Below are 22346 nucleotides of genomic sequence, written 5' to 3'. Positions count from 1 at the left end.
TTGCTCCCACTATTATTCATGAGAAGAAATTTGCTTATGTGGAGAGTAGTAAATTTTCATGCTTGTAGATCATGAAAACAATGTTTTAGGTGCTGGTTATATTGTTGAATTTATTCATGATGCTACTGAAAATTATTATGAAGGAGGAATATATGCTTGTAGGAATTGCAATAATATCAAGTTTCCTCTCTATGTGCTTAAAATCTTGAAATTATGCTTGTTTTGTTGTCCTATGCTAGTTGATTATTGTTCCCACAAGTTGTTTGCTCACAAAATCCCTATGCATAGGAAGTATGTTAGACTTAAATATGCTAGTCATATTCTTCATGATGCTCTCTTTATATTTCAATTCTTATCTTTTATGTGAGCATCATTGAAATCATCATGACTAGCTAGGGCGTTAAACGATAGCGCTTGTTGGGAGGCAACCCAACTTTATTTTTTGTTCCTTGCTTTTTGCTCCTGTTTAGTAAAAAATAATTCATCTAGCCTCTATTTAGATGTTGTTTTATGTCTTTAATTAGTGTTTGTGCCAAGTAGAACCTTTGGGAAGACTTGGGGAAAGTCTTGTTGATCATGCTGTCAAAAAACAGAAACTTTAGCGCTCACGAGAACTACTGCCATTTTTATTTGGAGAGTGATATTTAGTTAATTCTTTTTGCATATGATTAATAGATAAATTCCTCAGGTCCAGAAATTTATTTGAGAATTTTATGAGTTCCATAAGGATACGTTTGACTCAGATTACTACAGACTGTTCTGTTTTTGACAGATTCTGTTTTTTGTGGGTTGTTTGCTTATTTTGATGAATCTATGGCTAGTAAAATAGTTTATAAACCATAGAGAAGTTGGAATACAGTAGGTTTAACACCAATATAAATAAATAATGAGTTCATTACAGTACCTTGAAGTGGTGATTTATTTTCTTATACTAACGGAGCTTACGAGTTTTCTGTTAAGTTTTGTGTTGTGAAGTTTTCAAGTTTTGGGTAAGGATTCGATGGACTATGGAATAAGGAGTGGCAAGAGCCTAAGCTTGGGGATGCCCAAGGCACCCCAAGGTAATATTCAAGGACAACCAAGAGCCTAAGCTTGGGGATGCCCCGGAAGGCATCCCCTCTTTCGTCTTCGTTCATCGGTAACTTTACTTGGAGCTATATTTTTATTTACCACATGATATGTGTTTTGCTTGGAGCGTCAATTTATTTTGTTAGGATTTTCTTGCTGTTATTTAGAACAATGTTTTGCATCTTTTATTTCAATAAAAGTGGCATTGATAGCCTTTACTATGCCTATGTTACAAGTCTTCATGTTGCTGTTTGAAAACAGAAAGTTTACCGCTGTTGCAATAATTACCTAGAAAAGTCAGAATGTGATAAAATGTTGAAACCTTTTGCATACTAAGATCTGATAAATTTACTACAGTGGGAATTTTCTTTAATAATTTTTCGAGTTAGGGAAGTATGGATGTTGCAGCATTCTTTACAGACTATCCTGTTTAGGCAGATTGCTGTTATGTTTGCATTGTTTGCATATGTTTGCTTCTTTAATGATTCTATTTGAGGATAGGACTATTAAATATGCAGAGGCATTTAGTATTAAATGTTGAATAATAATTTTAGTAATTTGCTACAGTAGATTATGATAAGGTTTTTGCAATGGTTTATACTAACTTATCTCACGAGTCCTTGTTGAGTTTTGTGTGGATGAAGCTTTTGAGATTTCGGGAGACCGTGATATGAGAGGAATTAAGGAGACACAAAAGATCAAGCTTGGGGATGCCCAAGGCACCCCAAGATAATATTTCAAGAAGTATCAAGCATCTAAGCTTGGGGATTCCCCGGTTGGCATCCCACCTTTCTTCTTCAACAACTATCGGTTAGTAACGGTTGATCCTAAGTTTTTGCTTCTTCACATGATGTTTGCTATTCTTAGATGTCATTTTATTTTGCTTTGCTTTCTGTTTGAATAAATTACCAAGATCTGAAATTATTAAATGTTAGAGAGTCTTCACATAGTTGCATAATTATTCGACTACTCATTGATCTTCACTTATATCTTTCGGAGTAGTGTGTTATTGCTCTAGTGCTTCACTTATATCTTTTAGAGCATGGTGGTAGTTTTATTTTGAAGAAATAGATGAACTCTCATGCTTCACTTAGATTATTTTGAGAGTCTTAAATAGCATGGTAATTTGCTTAAAATCCTAATATGCTAGGTATACAAGATTAATAATAAAATTCTCTTATGAGTGTGTTGAATACTAAGAGAAGTTTGATACTTGATGATTGTTTTGAGATATGAGGATGGTAATATTAGAGTCATGCTAGTTGAGTAGTTGTGAATTTGAGAAATACTTGTGTTGAAGTTTGTGATTCCCGTAGCATGCACGTTTGCTGAACCGTTATGTGATGAAGTCGGAGCATGATTTATTTATTGATTGCCTTCCTTATGAGTGGCGGTCGGGAACGAGCGATGGTCTTTTCCTACCAATCTATCCCCCTAGGAGCATGCGCGTAGTACTTTATTTTGATAACTAATAGATTTTTGCAATAAGTATGTGAGTTCTTTATGACTAATGTTGAGTCCATAGCTTATACACACTCTCACCCTTCTACCATTGCTAGCCTCTCTAGTACCGCGCACCTTTCACCGGTATGATACACCCACTATATACCTTCCTCAAAACAGCCACCATACCTACCTATTATGGCATTTCCATAGCCATTCCGAGATATATTGCCATGCAACTTTCCACCGTTCCGTTTATTATGACACGCTTCATCATTGTCATATTGCTTCGCATGATCATGTAGTTGACATCGTATTTGTGGCGAAGCCACCGTTCATAATTCTTCCATACATGTCACTCATTCATCATTGCACATCCCGGTACACCGCCGGAGGCATTCATATAGAGTCATATCTTGTTCTAAGTATCGAGTTGTAATTCTTGAGTTGTAAGTAAATAAAAGTGTGATGATCATCATTAGTAGAGCATTGTCCCAGTGAGGAAAGGATGATGGAGACTATGATTCCCCCACAAGTTGGGATGAGACTCCGGACGAAAATAAAAAAATAAGAAAGGCCATAAAAAAGAGAAGGCCCAAAAAAAGGAAAAAGAGAAAGGCCATAAAAAAGAAAGGCCAAATAAAAATGAGAAAAAAAGAGGGAAGGGACAATGCTACTATCCTTTTACCACACTTGTGCTTCAAAGTAGCACCATGATCTTCATGATAGAGAGTCTCCTATGTTGTCACTTTCTATACTAGTGGGAATCTTTCATTATAGAACTTGGCTTGTATATTCCAATGACGGGCTTCCTCAAAATGCCCTAGGTCTTCGTGAGCAAGCGAGTTGGATGCACACCCACTAGTTTCTTTTGTTGAGCTTTCATATACTTATAGCTCTAGTGCATCCATTGCATGGCAATCCCTACTCACTCACATTGATATCTATTGATGGGCATCTCCATAGCCCGTTGATACGCCTAGTCGATGTGAGACTATCTTCTCCCTTTTTGTCCTCTCCACAACCACCATTCTATTCCACCTATAGTGCTATGTCCATGGCTCACGCTCATGTATTGCGTGAAGATTGAAAAAGTTTGAGAACATCAAAAGTATGAAACAATTGCTTGGCTTGTCATCGGGGTTGTGCATGATTTAAATATTTTGTTTGGTGAAGATAGAGCATAGCCAGACTATATGATTTTGTACGGATAACCTTCTTTGGCCATGTTATTTTGAGAAGACATGATTGCTTAGTTAGTATGCTTGAAGTATTATTATTTCTATGTCAATATGAACTTTTGTCTTGAATCTTATGGATCTGAATATTCATGTCACAAGTAAGAAGAATTACATTAAAATTATGCCAACTTGCATTCCACATCAAAAATTATCTTTTTATCATTTACCTACTTGAGGACGAGCAGGAATTAAGCTTGGGGATGCTTGATACGTCTCCAATGTATCTATAATTTTTGATTGCTCCATGCTATATTATCTACTGTTTTGGGCAATATTGGGATTTATTATCCACTTTTATATTACTTTCGGGACTAACCTATTAACCGGAGGCCCAACCCAGATTTGATGTTTTATGCCTATTTCAGTGTTTTAAAGAAAAGGAATATCAGACGGAGTCGAAACGAAACGAAATCAACTAGGGAAGTTATTTTTGGAACGAAAGCCACCCGATGGACTTGGACCCCACGTCAAGGAAGGAAGGAGGAGCTCACGAGGGTAGGGGCGCGCCCACCCCCCTGGGGTGCACCCTCCTGCCTCGTGGGGCCCTCATGGCTCCCCTGACGTGCTTCTTCTGCCTATATAACTCCATATACCCTAAAACTTCCAGAACGCACAATAGATCGGGAGTTCCGCTGCCAGAAGCCTCCGTAGCCACCGAAAACCAATCTAGACCCGTTCCGGCACCCTGTCAGAGGGGGCAATCCTTCTCCGGTGACCATCTTCATCATCCCGGTGCTCTCCATGACGAGGAGGGAGTAGTTCTCCCTCGGGGCTGAGGGTATGTACCAGTAGTGTTCTTGATTTGGCACGATCTTGATGTATCGCGAGCTTTGCTATTATAGTTGGATCTTATGTTTCTCCTCCCCCTCTTCTCTCTTGTAATGAATTGAGTTTCCCTTTTGGAGTTATCTTATCGGATTGAGTCTTTAAAGACTTGAGAACACTTGATGTATGTCTTGCCGTGGATATATGTGGTGACAATGGGATACCACGTGCCACTTGATGCATGTTTTGGTGATCAACTTTCGGGTTTCGTGACATTGGGAACCTATGCATAGGGGTTGGCACACGTTTTCGTCGTGATTCTCCGATAGAAACTTTGGGGCACTCTTTGAGGTCATTTGTGTTGGTTGAATAGATGAATCTGAGATTGTGTGATGCATATCGTATAATCATACCCATGGATACTTGAGGTGACATTGGAGTATCTAGGTGACATTAGGGTTTTGGTTGATTTGTGTCTTAAGGTGTTATTCTAGTACGAACTCTAGGGCTGTTTGTGACACTTATAGGAATAGCCCAACGGATTGATTGGAAAGAATAACTTTGAGGTGGTTTCGTACCCTACCATAATCACTTCGTTCGTTCTCCACTATGAGTGACTTTGGAGTGACTCTTTGTTTCATGTTGAGGGATAGTTTTATGATCCAATTATGTTAGTATTGTTGAGGGAACTTACACTAGTGAAAGTATGAACCCTAGGCCTTGTTTCCTAGCATTGCAATACCGTTTACGCTCACTTTTATCATTAGTTACCTTGCTGTTTTTATATTTTCAGATTACAAATACTATTATCTACTATCCATATACCACTTGTATCACCATCTCTTCGCCGAACTAGTGCACCTATACAAGTCACCATTGTATTGGGTGTGTTGGGGACACAAGAGACTCCTTGTTATTTGGTTGCAGGGTTGCTTGAGAGAGACCATCTTCATCCTACGCCTCCTACGGATTGATAAACCTTAGGTCATCCACTTGAGGGAAATTTGCTACTGTTCTACAAACCTCTGCACTTGGAGGCCCAACAATGTCTACAAGAAGAAGGTTGTGTAGTAGACATCACGCGGTCCCAGCGGTAGTACCGCTGGGCCAAGCGGCAGTACCGCTGCGACCAACGGTAGTACCGCTGGCTCCAACGGTAGTGCCGCTCATACGGCTCCGCCTCGCACTCTGTTTCACTCCGCTCTCCGTGTTCTACCTCCCGGGCAGTAGTACCGCTCCCCTGAGCGGTAGTACCGCTCGTGCGTGGACTGAGCACATAACGGTTGGATTCGGGAGCTCCTATAAAAGGGGGTTGTCGGTGTCAAAACCGGCGGATCTCGGGTAGGGGGTCCCGAACTGTGCGTCTAGGCCGGATGGTAACAGGAGGCAAGGGACACGAAGTTTTACCCAGGTTCGGGCCCTCTCGATGGAGGTAAAACCCTACGTCCTGCTTGATTAATATTGATGATATGGGTAGTACAAGAGTAGATCTACCACGAGATTGGAGAGGCTAAAGCCTAGAAGCTAGCCTATGGTATGATTGTTGATGTGTATGTTGTCCTACGGACTAAAACCCTCCGGTTTATATAGACAACGGAGAGGGTTAGGGTTACACCAAGTCAGTTACAATGGTAGGAGATCTGTATATCCGTATCGCCAAGATTGCCTTCCACGCCAAGGAAAGTCCCTTCCGGACATGGGACGAAGTCTTCAATCTTGTATCTTCATAGTCCGGGAGTCCGGCTGAAGGTATAGTCCAGCCATCCGAACACCCCCTAATCCAGGACTCCCTCAGTAGCCCCTGAACCAGGCTTCAATGACGACGAGTCCGGCGCGCAGTTTGTCTTCGGCATTGCAAGGCGGGTTCCTCCTCCAAGTACTTCATAGAAGATTTTGAACACAAAGATAGTGTCTGGCTCTGCAAAATAAGTTTCCACATATTGCCATAGAGAGAACAATATTTACACAAATCTAATTTGCTGACGTATTCTGTAGTGCGACACACCACGACTAAGCCTTTATCCGAGTCGTTTCATTATCCCACCTCAGCGCGTCATGCGAGGCGGTTTCCTTGGCACATCTTGTCGAAGCAGAGATCGTGTCCCCTTATTCCGGTATTCTCATCAATACGGGCATGGGTAACCCAACCGTGCCATTGGTTACGTCGCTTGGAGATAGGCGAGTTTTACCAGGCTGGTGGGGACATGTAGATGCGTCCACCCATATACGGGGATAAGGATCCACCTTTCCACCTACGCCTTCTTACTCCTTTGCCTATCCATTCTTGCGCACTCGAGCTCCAGCGCCCCAGTCCGCACTCAAACCTCAATCTTCTCCAGCCATGTCCTGAGCAGGAGGCAAGTGGATGGTCTCCTCCGTTACCGAGGTACATATCAAAAAGCTGAGGAAGGCCGGATACCTGTCTAACGACATCGTGTACCGGCTTCCCGGAAAGGGGCAGCTCATCCCCACCCCTAGGCCCCATGAGAGGGTGGTGTTCCTCCCCCATTTCCTCCACGGACTGGGCTTTCCTCTTCACCCATTTGTCCGGGGGCTCATGTTCTACTACGGCATGGATTTCCACGATCTCGCCCCGAACTTCGTCCTCAACATCTCGGTGTTTATCATCGTGTGCGAGGCTTTCCTCCGCATCCACCCCCATTTCGGCCTATGGCTCAAGACTTTCAACGTCAAGCCGAAGTTGGTGCGCGGCAACCAGGCGGCGTGTGGAGGCGCCATGGTTGGCAAGATGGCCAACGTCTTATGGCCCGAGGGCTCCTTTGTGGAGACCCTGAAGGGGTGGCAATCGGGGTGGTTTTACATCACCGAGCCGCGCGACGCCGAATGGGTCGCACCCCCCGAGTTCCGATCCGGACACCCTACGCGGCTCACCTCCTGGAAGGAGACGAGCCTGTCTTGGGGTAAAAAAGGAGAGCTAACCGGACTCCAAACATGCATCCAAACTCTGGTGGACAAGAAGCTCAAACTTGTCAATGTAATCCAGGTTATGCTCATCCGCCTGATCCTCCCGTGTCAACAACGGGCTTTCACCCTGTGGGAGTTCGACCCGACGCGGCACCAAACTTTGAGCAGGCTCTTCGACACGACATACGAAGATGCCTGGAAGGTGCTTTTCAAGGGCGCCGAGGCCCCCGCATCCGCTACTGAGGATCGCGGATTCAGTATGCAGCGTCACGCTCATGCGGTAAGTTGTTTTTTTTCTTTTACAGGGTATCAGTTTTTCATAGTTTGACTCCATGTGGGATCTAAGCTCCCTTACCTTTGACAGGATTGGCAGGTGATGTCCGGGCAGATCAACTGTCCGGCTCCCTTGCCCGAAGGCCCAGCGGACGCTCGCTTGGCGAAGCTACTGGTTCCGGCACCCTATGTGGTGCCGGAGAAGAAGGCCGCGAAAAGGGCCACGGGGACTCGAAAGAGTGCCCGGCGCCAGGAGGTGTCGGATTCATCATCCGGCGGTTCCGAGGCGCATTCCTCCGGTGAAGACGAGGAGGAAGAAGAAGGAACCTCTCCCCCTCCGACGGGAGGAGAGAAGAAAAGGAAGGTCGCCCTCTCTGGGGAGGCTGGAGGGTCCAAGAAGGGGAAAACCCTTCCTCTGGACTACTCCACCGACGCCGACGACGGCGGAGAGGAGTGGCAGCCCAGAGCCAAGCCCCTGGCGAAATCGTAAGTATCTGGATACCAGAGTAACTCACATTATTCATTTATTTGCACAGCTTTCCCTTACGCCGAATATGTTTATGCAGCCCACCCAAAGACCGGCTCGACGCGTCATCGAGCGGCTCACTGGACTCGTCGGATGTGAACTCGCTTCCGACGGCCTCATCCCCCCGCCCTACGGACGACACCGAAGTGTTGTCCCAACAGGTTCCAAGCTGGGAGGAGGTGGTCCTGGAGGCGCCGCAAGGCGACCTCCCAGACTCCAGGAGTAAAGGGGATGAATCCCCCCAGGGCTCCAAGTCCGGCTCAAGGCCGGACACTGCTCCAGAACCTTCAAAGGTTCCAGAGTCCGGCGGGGGACCTCCTTCCAAGAGGAGCAAGCCCGCCGCGCCGGTGACCCCCGTCCAACCGGAGGCGCCGGACAATATGTTGGAGGCGCTCCAAGGCGCCTCCATCGACGAGGAGCACCGCTCTATTATGAGTGCGGTGGTCCAGAAGGTTCAGTCCGCCAAGAGCGGACTGACTGAAGCTTGTACTAGCCTTTTGACAGGCTTTGAGGTAAGTAAATAATGTGTAAATAATATTACCGCATAGACAGTAGCCCCTGATGCTCTGTTGGGCATTCGCGAAGAAAAGCCGAATTGAGGATCAAAAATTCGCAAGAGTCTAACAAAGGTGTCAATATGCGTATGCAGGCTTCTCTGCTGGCATCCGCCGTACTGACTGCGGAAGTGGACACGCTGAAGCAGAGCCTCGAGAAGTCCGAGCAAGAGCTCGGGCGTGCCAAGAAGTAGCTCAAGGAGAAGGAAGGTAAGAAATACCTTGTTTGAATATGTATAAAAAAGGGTGCAATTGCAAAAAATGACAGGACTATCGTGGCTATTGTAGGGGCCACGTCTAAGGTGGCGACCCTGAAGCAGGCGCTGGCCGAGGCCGAGAAGAGGATGGCCACGGAGCGCACCGAGCGGGAGAAATACGAGGCCGAGGTTGGCAAGGTACCGCAAGAGCTCCAGGCTCTCATCAAAAAGCATGAGAGTTTGGAGCTTGACTCAAAGACGCGAGCGTCCGAGGTCGCGGCAGCTATTGAAAATGCCAATTCTGCCAAGGACGAATCCCAAAAGACCCTCCAGGAGTTGGATGAGGCGAAGAAGATAGCAGCGGGTAAGGCATTCTTTATGCAAAGCAAACACATAAACGTGAGTTACTTGTTACTTACCCGAATCCGGAGCTCTCCAGGGGCGTTCGCAGATCTTCCCCGGAGTGTATCCGATGCCGCTGCATTCTATCGAGCCGAGGAGGGCAGCTCGACCGAGAAGGTGTTCTGGTCTCAGTATGCTGAGGCCGGACACCCCGTACCCCTGAGCGACTAGCTGAAGCAGCTGGTCGAGCTCCACAAGGCGGCCGAACATGCCATGAAGGGCCTCTTGGTCCGGTTGTGGCCTGGAGAGGCTTCGCTTGGGAGCTATTTTGGGCTGGTGCGGCGGCTGGTGGAGGCCTGTCCAAGGCTCGAAGTCATCAAGCGCTCCGTCTGCATTGAAGGTGCCCGTAGGGCCCTTGCCCGTGCTAAGGTGCATTGGGGCAAGCTGGATGCCGAGAAGCTTGTGAAGGACGGGCCACCGCCGGGGAAAGAGCATCGCAAGCCCGAAAATTATTATAAGGATGTTCTGAAGGGTGCCCGCCTTGTGGCGGATGAATGTTCTAGGGATGTAATTTTTGAGTAAAACTCGCTCGTTTTTGTCATGTGCGCTGAAAACTTGTTCATATGCGCTGAGCAATGCTGTTTGAATTTAAAATATTACCTTCTGTGCGGCTGTTTATCAATTCTGAGAGATGGCGAGTCGTCGGCTTCTGCCCCCGTGCCGCTAGTGCTGGGGTGTTCGGGGATAAACCTGAGCGCTCTTTTTCCCATGTTTGGGTCCTTCGAGGGAGGCGCTCAGCCCAACGAACAAGGCAATCGGACTATAACGCGTGAACACTCTCACTTAGCCATAGAATTCTATAATTTTAAATTTCGGCGAAGCCCCTAGTATTCGGAAGACCGAGTTCGGGGCGCTATCCACGCCTTGGCCGGACAGAGCCGACTCCTTGCCCTAAGCGGCATAAGTCTTTAGGGACTCGAAAAAACCTCTCGAACAGCGACCAGCTCTCGCTTCATCATGACAGCCAGTTTTAGCTTTCTCCACTGAGGTGCTCGGCCCAGCTCAACTGGGGCACAATCGCAGTGGTTCTCCTAGTGCTACCTTAGCCGATATAGCGGAACGTAAGGCACCAAAACATAGGAGCCGGGCAAACCCAACTATTGACCCAAGACATGATTTGGAGCCGATGCATGTAATGCTATAAGTTCGGGGTGCCGCACTTGTGAAAGTGTTCAGACTTCTCACACCATATTGAGGGGTACTAAAGCCCCTGGTGTATCTTGGCCGTACCAAATTGTACGGGTGTAACATGTCGTTAAGGAACATATATTTATAAAAAGGTAATGCAAAAATAGACAAAAGCTATGCATTGTTTATTAAAAATAGCTGCGATCAAAGCAGAACGATACAAATAATGCGACAAAAAGTTGGACTATTTAACATGTCTGCTCCAGGGGCAAGCTGCGGAATAGTATGCGAAACAGGTATACTGCTCGTGATAGAGACCACCTGTGAGTTCCGTAATGCGGTGTGGCTTGGCTGCCTCCCTGGTTCTTGCATCGTTTGTGCGGCAATTGAACTGCCGAAAAGGCCTTCCGAAGAATGGAGTCCTGAAAGTAAGAGAAAATTAAAATATCGGCAGCCCCTAGTGCAGTTTAAGCCGCGTTCCGGGCGTGCCGTGATGGTGCCCCTCCCCCTGTACCCATGGTATTTTTAGATGTAGTTATGTACGCGAAGCACTGATGTCGCCTTTTTGCGAGGGTTGGGGTTGGACCGCATTGCTACACCTGCTCGAAACGTGCCAGGCGGTCTTGTTGTGGGTTACTCCGGGCACGCTTGGCGGTGTCCGATCGTTTAATGGCCGGACTGAAGAACTGCCTAGAGAGGCTGCTTTGTACTTCCGCTGCAAGGGCCGCTGTGTGCTCCTCTGTTCGGAGGGAGCGTTCGGTGTTTCCATTGACCGTAATTACTCCTCGAGGGCCTGGCATCTTGAGCTTAAGGTATGCATAGTGCGGCACCGCATTGAACTTGGCGAATGCGGTTCTCCTGAGCAGTGCGTGATAACCACTGCGGAACGGGACTATGTCGAAGATTAACTCCTCGCTTCGGAAATTATCCGGAGATCCGAAGACCACTTCAAGTGTGACTGAGCCTGTACAGTTGGCCTCTACACCTGGTATTACACCTTTAAAGGTCGTTTTGGTGGGCTTAATCCTTGAGGGATCTATGCCCATTTTCCGCACTGTATCCTGGAAACCAGGTTCAGGCTGCTGCCGCCGTCCATAAGGACTCTAGTGAGATGAAATCCGTCAATAATTGGGTCTAGAACCAATGCGGCGAATCCACCATGACGGATGCTAGTGGGATGGTCCCTTCGGTCAAAAGTGATCGGGCAGGAGGACCATGGGTTGAACTTTGGGGCGACTGGCTCTACCACGTATACGTCCCTTAACGCTCGCTTCCGCTCCCTTTTGGGGACGTGGGTTGCGTATATCATGTTCACCGTCCGCACTTGTGGGGGAAAACCCTTCTGTCCACTTTTGTTCGGCGGCTGGGGCTCCTCCTCATTGTCGCTATGCAGCCCCTTATCTTCATTTTCAGCGTTTAACTTGTCTGCCTGCTTGAACACCCAACAATCCCTGTTGGTGTGATTGGCCGGCTTTTCGGGGGTGCCATGTATTTGGCACAAGCGGTAGAGTATGCTGTCCAAACTGGACGGGCCCCTAGGATTCCTTTTGAATGCCTTTTTCCGCTGACCGGATTTAGAGCCTCTGAATCAGGCATTAACTGTCGTATCCTCAACATTGTCGCCGTTAATGCGGCGCTTCTGCTTGCTGCGACGCGACCTGCCGCTATTGTCTCTGGCATTCGAATTACTAGGGTTCTTGGTTATATTGTTGCTACGAGCAAGCCAGCTGTCTTCTCCCATGCAAAAGCGGGTCATGAGTGTCGTGAGTGCTGCCATAGATTTCGGCTTTTCCTGTCCAAGGTGCCGGACCAGCCATTCGTCAGGGATATTGTGCTTGAAGGCTGCTAGGGCCTTCGCATCCGGACAGTCGACTATTTGATTTTTCTTTGTTAGGAACCGTGTCCAGAATTGCCTGGCCGATTCATCTGGTTGCTGAATTACGTGGCTTAGGTCATCGGCGTCTGGGGGTCGCACATAAGTTCCCTGGAAATTGTCGAGGAATGTGGCTTCCAGGTCCTCCCAACAACTGATTGATCCTGTTGGCAAGCTGTTAAGCCAATGCCGAGCTGGTCCTTTAAGCTTGAGTGGGAGGTATTTGATGGTGTGGAAATCGTCGCCGCGGGCCATGTGGATATGAAGGAGATAATCCTCGATCCATACCGCAGGATCTGTTGTGCCATCATATGATTCGATGTTTACGGTTTTGAAACCCTCAGGGATTTTATGATCCATTATTTCGTCTGTGAAGCATAGTGGGTGTGCGGCGCCTCTGTACTATGCTATATCATGACGTAGCTCTAATGAGCTTTGTCTGCTGTCTTCGGCCCTGCCGAATTTGTGGCCGGCGTGATGGTTATCGTCTCGAGCTGTGGGGTGCCCGCGCGATCCGTAGATCGATCTTGTTTGCCTTGCCTTGTCCTCCAACATATCTCGCAAGTCCGGCGTATATTCCCGTGCCTTGGTACAGGGTGCGGCTTGAGTGGAGGGCTGAGAGGCCTCTCTGTCATGGCCACGAGGTGGTCGGTCGGCTGCGTCAAGTGCTTCCTCCTCTAATCGGGGTAGCAACCTGCGCTTTGGGTAGCTCTTGGAGGGGCGTTCGAGTTTATGCTCTTCAGCCGCAAGGACTTCAGTCCATCTGTTGACTAGCAAATCTTGATTAGCTCTAAGCTGTTGCTGTTTTTTCTTGAGGCTTCATGTCGTGGCCATAAGCCTGTGTTGAAAATGCTCTTGCTCGACGGGATCCTCTGGCACGACGAATTCGTCGTCGTTGAGGCTTGCCTCGTCTTCGGAGGGAGGCATATAATTATCGTCCTCGACCTCTGTGTCAGCCACCTTCTCATGAGGGCTGGTTTCTCCATCCTCCTGTGCTAAATCTTGCTCGAGGGGATTTTCTTCGGCGCTTTCCGGAGTGTTATTATCTCCCGTGCTAGAATCGCCGCATTTGTTTTGGCGGGATTTAGAGCGGCACCGCTGACGCTGGCGCTTAGGCTATTTCTTGGAGGGGTCATCCTCCGCTGTTCCGTCGCCATCTCCTTCTTTTGGGGTGTCCACCATGTATATGTCATATGACGAGGTGGCTTTCCAGGGCCTAGTAGGCGCTGGTTCTTCATCATCTCCTTCATCGGCGTCCATACCGTCGATGTCTTCGGAGTCGAAGTCGAGCATGTCGGTTAAATCGTCGACAGTTGCTATAAAGTGGGTGGTGGGTGGGCTTTGAATTTCTTCATCGTCCGAATCCCAACCTTGCTGACCGTAGTCCGGCCAGGGCTCTCCTGATAAAGGGAGAGACTTCAGTGTCTTCAGAATATTGCCGAAAGGCGAGTGCTGAAAGATGTCCGCGGCAGTAAACTCCATGATCGGTGCCCAATCGGATTCGATCGGCAGGGGCGCGGAGGGTTCGGAGTCCGGCTCCTTGGAGTCACGAGTCTCACGGAGTGCGGGGCTGGTGTTCGGCTCAATCACCGTTGGGATCGTAGCCCCCGAGGCGGCGTCCAACTGCCCATCCTCGATCGCTGCAGTTGGCTCCGAATTAAGGGTCGAAGCCGATGCGGGTGTGGCCTCCAGGGCACTGTTCGGCGGCAGAGCTGGATCATGCTCGTCGGGACAGTGCGGCGCGCTCGGCAGTGCCTCAAATCCGTCGAAGATCAAGTCCCCGCGGATGTCAGCCGTGTAGTTTAAACTTCCAAATCTGACCTGACGGCCAGGGGCGTAGCTTTCGATCTGCTCCAGATGGCCAAGTGAATTGGCCCGCAGTGCGAAGCCGCCGAAGATGAAGATCTGTCCGGGTAGGAAGGTCTCACCCTGGATTGCATCGCTATTGATGATCGTAGGAGCCATCGAGCCTGACGGCGACGACACAGAGGAACTCTCAATGAAAGCACCAATGTCGGTGTCAAAACCGTCGGATCTCGGGTAGGGGGTCCCGAACTGTGCGTCTAGGCCGGATGGTAACAGGAGGCAAGGGACACAAAGTTTTACCCAGGTTCAGGCCCTCTCGATGGAGGTAAAACCCTACATCCTGCTTGATTAATATTGATGATATGGGTAGTACAAGAGTAGATCTACCACGAGATCGGAGAGACTAAACCCTAGAAGCTAGCATATGGTATGATTGTTGATGTGTATGTTGTCCTACGGACTAAAACCCTCCGGTTTATATAGACATCGGAGAGGGTTAGGGTTACACCAAGTCGGTTACAATGGTAGGAGATCTGTATATCCATATCGCCAAGCTTGCCTTCCACGCCAAGGAAAGTCCCTTCCGGACACGGGACAAAGTCTTCAATCTTGTATCTTCATAGTCCGGGAGTCCGGCTGAAGGTATAGTCCGGCCATCCGGACACCCCCTAATCCAGGACTCCCTCAGGGGTCTTCTTCCCCATTCAACCTAATCCTTTGAGCTCGTGTTCTTCCCCCATTGTTGACCTTCTTCGAGCTTGCTAACTCTCAAGCCCTCCATGGATTCTTGCTAGTTTTTGAGGGAAAAGAGAGAGGAGATCTAGATCCACATTTCCACCAATCACTTTCTCCTCTATGTGAAGGGAACCCCTTGGATCTAGATCTTGGAGTTCTTGGTGTTCTCTTTCTTGTTCTTCCTCTCATTTTCCTCCCTAGCATTAGTTGCTTCGGTGGGATTTGAGAGAGAAGGACTTGGGCACTCCGTGTGCCCTTGCCATTGCATTTGGTGCATCGGTTTGAGTTCTCCACGGTGATACGTGGAAGTTACAAGTTGAGAAGCTTATTACTCTTGGGTGCTTGGTACCCTTGAGCTTGTTCCTCTTGGGTGCTTGGGTGCCCTAGATGGTTGGTGGCACTACAAAAAAAAGACATCCATGACATTTTGGGCCGAACAATTTTTTTTTTGTCATACATATGACACTTCTATGACGATAATTGTGACAAAACCCGGTATCATCATAGATGTGGTGGGCTCCTACTTCTATGACAAAAAATCATGACAGAAAATGGGCTTTTCGTCCTAGGCGGGCCAGAGACGCAGCTGCATGACATTCTTTGGGCCGTCCATGACGGAAAAAACCGTGGTAGAAGCGAGGGGGAGGAAATTTTTGGGGAGTTCCCGGTTACGGTGGGAGGTCGGGGGCCGAGCGATGCGCGCTTCTCTCGTACACGTACGCGCGTGTGTGCGAGCCGTTGGCTCTAACTGAACCCGAGCGAGGCATTGGGCTCTAACTGAACCCGAGCGATTGCACTGCAGGCTACGCGTTACTGAACCCGAGCGATCGATCGATGGCTGTTAACTGAACCCGATCGAGCAATTCCTTCACTACTGCTGCTAACTGAAGCTGATCGATGCTGCCTCTGGATGAACAGTGAGCGTTGCGGGGAGGTTTGGATGAACAGTTCCCGGTGGGGGTGGATGAACAGGACCCTGTGGTGTCGCCTCTGGATGAACAGGACCCCGATCGATCGAGCCGGTTGGGGCTGGATGAACAGGACCCCGTGGAGGGCTGGATGAACAGGACCACCCCGTGGAGGGCAGGCTGAACAGTAGATGATGGAGGGCAGGATGAATAGTAGCCCGTGGAGGGGTGGTTGAACAGGAGCCCGTGGAGAGGGCTGGTTGAACAGTAGCCGGTGGAGTAGCGCGCGATGGAGGCTGGATGAACAAGAGCCCATGGATGAACAGTCGCAGGTGGAGGCTGGAGGAGGTCGACGGTGGATGAACAGTAGCTCGTGCAGGCTGGAGGGGGTCGACGGTGGAGATGAACAGTATCCCGTGGAGTCCCGTTTTGCGGTATGCCACACCCCTCTCGATGAACAGGACCCCAGTTTCGACCGTAGCGCTCCAACACAAGTCCGTTTCGTCTGTTTTGCAGTATGCCACAAGGTCGTTTCCTCCGTTCTGCGGTACTGAAAGTGCAATCATGCACTTATATTATGTTTTGATGTTAATGACAATCTACATGTAGGGGACTAACAATGGTTGTCAACTGAATCTCAGGTGTTGGTCCCCGGTTTGTCAAAATTGTGTGTGGATCAAGAGCATACGAAGTGGGTTCTCTCAAGGATGAAGTGTTAAAATGATGTTACATTATGTTTCCTTGAGTATAGGATCCCGCACTATTAAGAGGGGATCGATTGGGTTCGTAACAGACTTGCTCGAGTAAAAAAAATACTCCTTTCCATAGTTCTTTTTATCCCCTCTTTACTTCTAATCTTTCTGTCTCTGGGAGTGCCGGATGTCCGGGCCTCGTGCCGGATGTCCGGGCTGCTCGCCGGATATCCGGGATGCTCGCCGGATATCCGGGCTTCTCGCCGGATATCCGGGCCTAGCCATTCCAGAATGCACTTTTGTGCAGTGTTGCTGTCGGATGTCCGGGCTCCTTGCCGGATATCCGGGCATAGGTGTCCAAAGGACATTTTTATGCTGGGATGCACGCCAGATGTCGAGCCACCTGCCGGATGTCCGGGCCTTCCTGTTATGCCGGATGTCCGGGCTTGAACCCCGGATGTCCGTTCCCTCTGTTTCCTGCTCTGCTTTCTGCCTTGCTCTTTAAGTGGCTTGCCTGGCCGGATGTCCGGCCCCTAGCCCGGATGTCCGGCCTGCCCGTTCACTTGCACTACAACGGCCATATTTGAGCTCACACTATATATAGCCCTTCTCCCCCAAGGGATAGGGTTGACCATTCACTCTATAAAAACCCTAGAACACATCTCACTCTCTCTCTTACACCTCCACACCAAATCTTAGATCCCCAAGGGATTTGAGAGCATTCGAGAGAAGTTGTCCAATAAAGTGATAGATCCACTCCTTCTCCATATTTGCACCAAAGGAATTTGTGATTTGAGCAAGTCTTGAGCTTTTCCCCATCGATCTTGTTACTCTTGGAGGTTGGAGACTCCTAGGTAGTAGGAGTCTTTCAGAGAGGAATCGAGCTTTGTGATTACCCTCGAAAAGTTTGTGAGGGTTTGGAGACCACCCCAAGGTCTACCACTAGTGGTTGAGAAATGCCTTCGTGGTGTTGTCTCAAAGGGAGAATAGGGTGAGCCTTTGTGGCATTGGTGTGCCTTCGTGGTAACATCCACCTCTCTAACAGTGACGTAGCTTCCCTCCAAGGAAGTGAACATCGGCATACATCCTCGTCTCCCGGAGTTGCGGTTATCCCTAACCCTAACTCTCTACTTGTGGTTACTTGTCTCTTAGCACTTACTTCATCACTTTGTATTTGCCTAGTTACTACTTGTGTTACCTTCTTAGTACTTAGTACTTCACTTGCAATTGTTAGGCTCACTTTCACATTCCGCATTATTGCCTATAAATTGTTAAGTAACAATTAAAATTTGTAGTTGTACCTATTCACCCCCCTCTAGGTCCATCTCGATCCTTTCAATTGGTATCAGAGCCTCGTGCTCTATTCTTGTGACTTAACCGCCCTAGAGCAAGATGAACTCTGATGGGACTCCCCTTGTTGTAGATCCGAAGGATAAAGGCGAGGCTTCTTCTGAAGTCAAGACCTTTACTTCTGAGGATCTAGAACGGGCCCTTGCTAAGCAAAAGGAGGAGAATGATGCTTCTGTCGAGGCCTTGGTCCAAATGAGGATAGCCACATTGTCCATGGTGCTTGCACCACTTTCGGGTGGTGCGGCTTCGAGGCCAACTGTGCCTACTCCGTCACTTGGTCAACAACCTCCTAGCAATGAACACTCTAGTGTTCCTTGGCTTTATGCAAGACCCCAAGTTGAGAAACCAAAATATAACTCTCAAGGCAAACCTCCTTTACTTGATGCCACTTCCGATTTTGCTTTGTGGAGAGTTGCTATGCAGGATCATCTTCGATATGGAAACGATGAGATGCTAGAGATCTTGGAGTATGGTTACCATGTGGTTGATCCAAAGAATCCTACACCAAGAGAAATTTATGACAAGAATCTCAATGACACTGCAATCATGTGTATAAGGAGAGGTATGGTTGAAAAGCAAAGGAGACCTTTCATACACATCACAAGTGCCAAGGAATTATGGGAAAGTATTATAAGATCCAAGACCGGTACCTCCACCCTCCGGAGTGCTCAATATGAAATTGCCAAGGGACAATTGCAAAACTTTTGTATGGAGAAAGGTGAAACTCCAAATCAACTCCTTGAGCGTCTCATGACTCTCACCGCTGATATTGAGTCGTGTGAGTGTGACAAGACACAAGATGGATTTAACATGACTAAGCGATTCCTTGTGGACAAGTTGCTCCATGCTCTTGCTCCATATCACCATCAGATGGTATGGGACATAAGACAACACCATGCCTTCAAGGAAATGACTACAGATGACATCATATCCACTTTCCAACTATTTGAAGAGTCAAAGGCAAATGCTACAAAACATCTTGCCATGCATGGTACTCCATCGTCGAAGATCAATCTTGCATTGAAGGCCAAGCATGTATGTGAAGATGAGCAAAGTGAAAAGAAGAAGATGATGATGATGAAGAAGATGGTGATGAGGTTGAATCCGATGAGGGCCCTTCATATGAAGACATGGCTCTCTTTGTCAAGAAGTTTAGCGCGGGAAAATTCAAGGGAAGGTTTCAAAAGAAGAAAGTAAGAAAATGCTACAACTGTGAAGAAACCAACCACTTCTCCAATGAGTGTCCTTATGAGAAGAGAGAAGATAAACCAAGGTTTCCCAAGACCGTTCCCAAGAAGAAGCTGCCAAATCCTTTGAACTCCAAGCTCAAGAAGAGAGATGGGAAAGCAATGGTTGCTCAAGAAGAATCCGATCCAGATGATGTTAGTGGTGTTGCCGGAGTTGCTCAAGATTCTCAAAACACATTGAGGCTAGTCAACAAGAGTGGTGAAGTTGTCACCTAAAACTACATGAAAGATTACAAGGGCAACGCTCACAAGTGCCTCATGGCGAAGGCCGTGGTAGAAGATGGAGAGGACCAACACTCCTCTTTTCACTCCTCCTACTTCTAGTGATGAGTATCTTGATGCGGAGGATAGTTATGAGGATGATGATATAAATGATCCTATGCTTGCTAAATTAAATAAGTTCATGTGCTCCCTTAAAGTAAAGAAGCTCACTATGTTTCGTATGCTTATGGAGATGGTGAGTAAGCACACCATTTCCATTAAGGAACTCGAAACCCTCGTCACCGAGGAAAAGGAAAAATATGAAATCCTTGAGCGGAAAGTCCAATATGAGGAAGCACGCAATGATGAACTATGCTTAAAAATTGGTGCAAACATTGATGTTCATACTAGGGATCTTGCCTCCTTGAAAAAGGCTATCAACTCTTGCGAAGAGTTGATGAATGATAAAAGTAAGCTTGTAAAGTCTAATGCTTCTCTCTCTAAGGATTGTGAGCTCCTATCCGTGTCCCTCAAGACCAAGGAAGAAGAGCTCACCCTCCTTACAAAGAGTTTCGAGACACTCAAGCTTACTTATCTTGAAACTCTAGCCAAGGCTTACTCTTCTCCTATTATCAATGTTGATGCTTGTACTACTAACTCTAGTAGTGATCTAGCGTCTATTCTTGAGGAGAATCGCTTTCTCAAAGCTCAAATTGAGAAAGGACTCATGACATGTGCTCAAGGGCAAAAGAACCTTAATGAGGTGTTGAGCCAACATAATGAGGTGTTTGCCAAAGAGGGACTCGGGTTTGACCCAAGCACAAGCAAGAAGAAGAAGTCCTCTCAAAAGTGCACCACTCCGTTAAAAGAAACTTTTGTACGAGAAGGGCACAAGGAGAAAGGTAAGGTTGTTAGTGGGAAGGCCACAAGGGGCATGCCTACTCTCAACATGCCAAAAGTGTTTATGCCTCCATCCTATGTACTTCGTAAGACTAAAGATGGAGAAGTTTTTGCTAAATTTGTTTGTCCTCGAAATGCATTTCGGTTTTATGCTATTTGGGTCCCTAAGACCCTTTTGACTAACCTGAGAGGTCCCATTGCAAAATGGCTGCCTCTAACCAAGCCATAATTGTGTGTAGGTTGCTTTCTCCGGTGGAGTAAAATGGGTGATTGACAGTGGATGTACCAATCATATGACCGGAGATAGCAAGTTGCTCTACGATTTCATGGAAGCTATTCAACCATTTATGAGCATTATGTTTGGTGGAGGTTCAAAAGGACAGGTACTTAGATTGGGCAAAGTGGCCATCACAAATGACATGTCTCTTGCAAATGTGATGCTTGTCCAATCCCTCAAATACCATTTGCTTTCTGTTCGCCAATTGGCTTCTGTTGGTTATGATACACTCTTTGGACCAACGGATGTGAAAGTCTTTAAGAGAGATACTCTTGAAGTGGCCTTTGTTGGAGAGTTGGATGGCAATCTTTACACGGTTGATTTCTCAAAAGAGAGCACATTCCATGCAACTTGTCTAATGGCCAAGGCCGACAAGGGGTGGCTATGGCATCGCCCGCTAGCCCATGTCGGCATGAGAAATCTACAAGATCTCTTAAAGGGTAATCACATCCTTGGACTAACAAATGTCTCTTTTGAGAAAGATCGTGTGTGTAGTGCATGCATAGCCGGGAAGCAACATCAATCAAAGCACCCACCCAAGAATATTGTATCTACTTCAAGGCCTTTGGATCTCCTTCATGTGGATCTCTTTGGGCCTCCTTCGTGGGATAGTCTTGGTGGAAAAAAATATGGACTTGTCATTGTGGATGATTACTCAAGGTATACGTGGGTCTTCTTCCTCAAATCCAAGGACGAGACGATGATCACCTTCATTGACTTTGCAAAGCAAGCACAACGCAAGTTTGACAAAGAAATTCTGGCAATAAGAAGTGATAATGGATCCGAGTTCAAGAACTACACTTTGGAAGAGTTCCTTAGTGATGAAGGGATTGAACATCAATATTCAGCTCCATACACTCCCCAACAAAATGGTGTTGCAGAAAGGAAGAATCACACTCTTGTGGAGATGGCAAGGTCCATGTTGGATGAATACAAGTCGCCACATAGTTTTTGGGCCGAGGTCGTCAACACTGCATGCCATGCATCAAACCGGCTCTTCCTCCACACGATATTGGAAAAGACTCCATATGAGCTCCTAACCGGTAACAAGCCTAACGTCAAGTACTTTCGTGTATTTGGGTGTAAATGCTTCATCCTGAACAAAAGAGAGCGGTTAGGAAAATTTCAATCTAAAACCATTGAGGGCATATTTGTTGGCTATGGATCAAACTCTCATGCCTATAGAGTCTACAACAAATCCAATGGATGTGTTGTAGAAACTTGTGATGTGGTGTTTGATGAATTTAATGGCTCCCATGGGGAGCAAGTTGATCTAAATGATGTAGGTGAAGAAGATTCTTCTCAAGATATCTTGACGATGGGTGTTGGTGCACTTCTTCCAATGGAACAAGAACCTCATGATGATGAAGAAGAAGATGAAGGCCTCACACACCATCAAACTACTTCAACACCCATACCACCACAAGCCCTATTACTCAATCAATGCCAAGAGTCCAAGTACAAGATGATGATCAAGCTCCTCTTTATGATAATCATCAAGAACAAGATCTTCCTCAAGGGCAAGAACAAGAAAGTGCAATAATTGACAATGAACCTCAACAAATGCAAGAAGAAGAAGAAGATTTTCCACCACACACAAATGATCCATCTGTAGAGGATGTGGATGATGGACATGAAGTTGAACCTCGCGAAACCTTAACCTCCATCATGCCTCGAGTGGCCGGTCGTGTTGATGTTGATAAGATCCTCACCGGCATATCAGAAGGTAGAGTCACTCGTAAACAATTGACAAACTTTTGAGCTCACTTCTATTTTGTGTCTAGTGTTGAGCCTCTCAAGGTACAAGATGTGTTGATAGACAACGATTGGCTCAT

This window comes from Triticum aestivum, chromosome 7A (genome assembly GCF_018294505.1).
Source record: "Triticum aestivum cultivar Chinese Spring chromosome 7A, IWGSC CS RefSeq v2.1, whole genome shotgun sequence".
Lineage (NCBI taxonomy): Eukaryota > Viridiplantae > Streptophyta > Magnoliopsida > Poales > Poaceae > Triticum > Triticum aestivum.
This window is presented reverse-complemented; position numbering follows the sequence as displayed.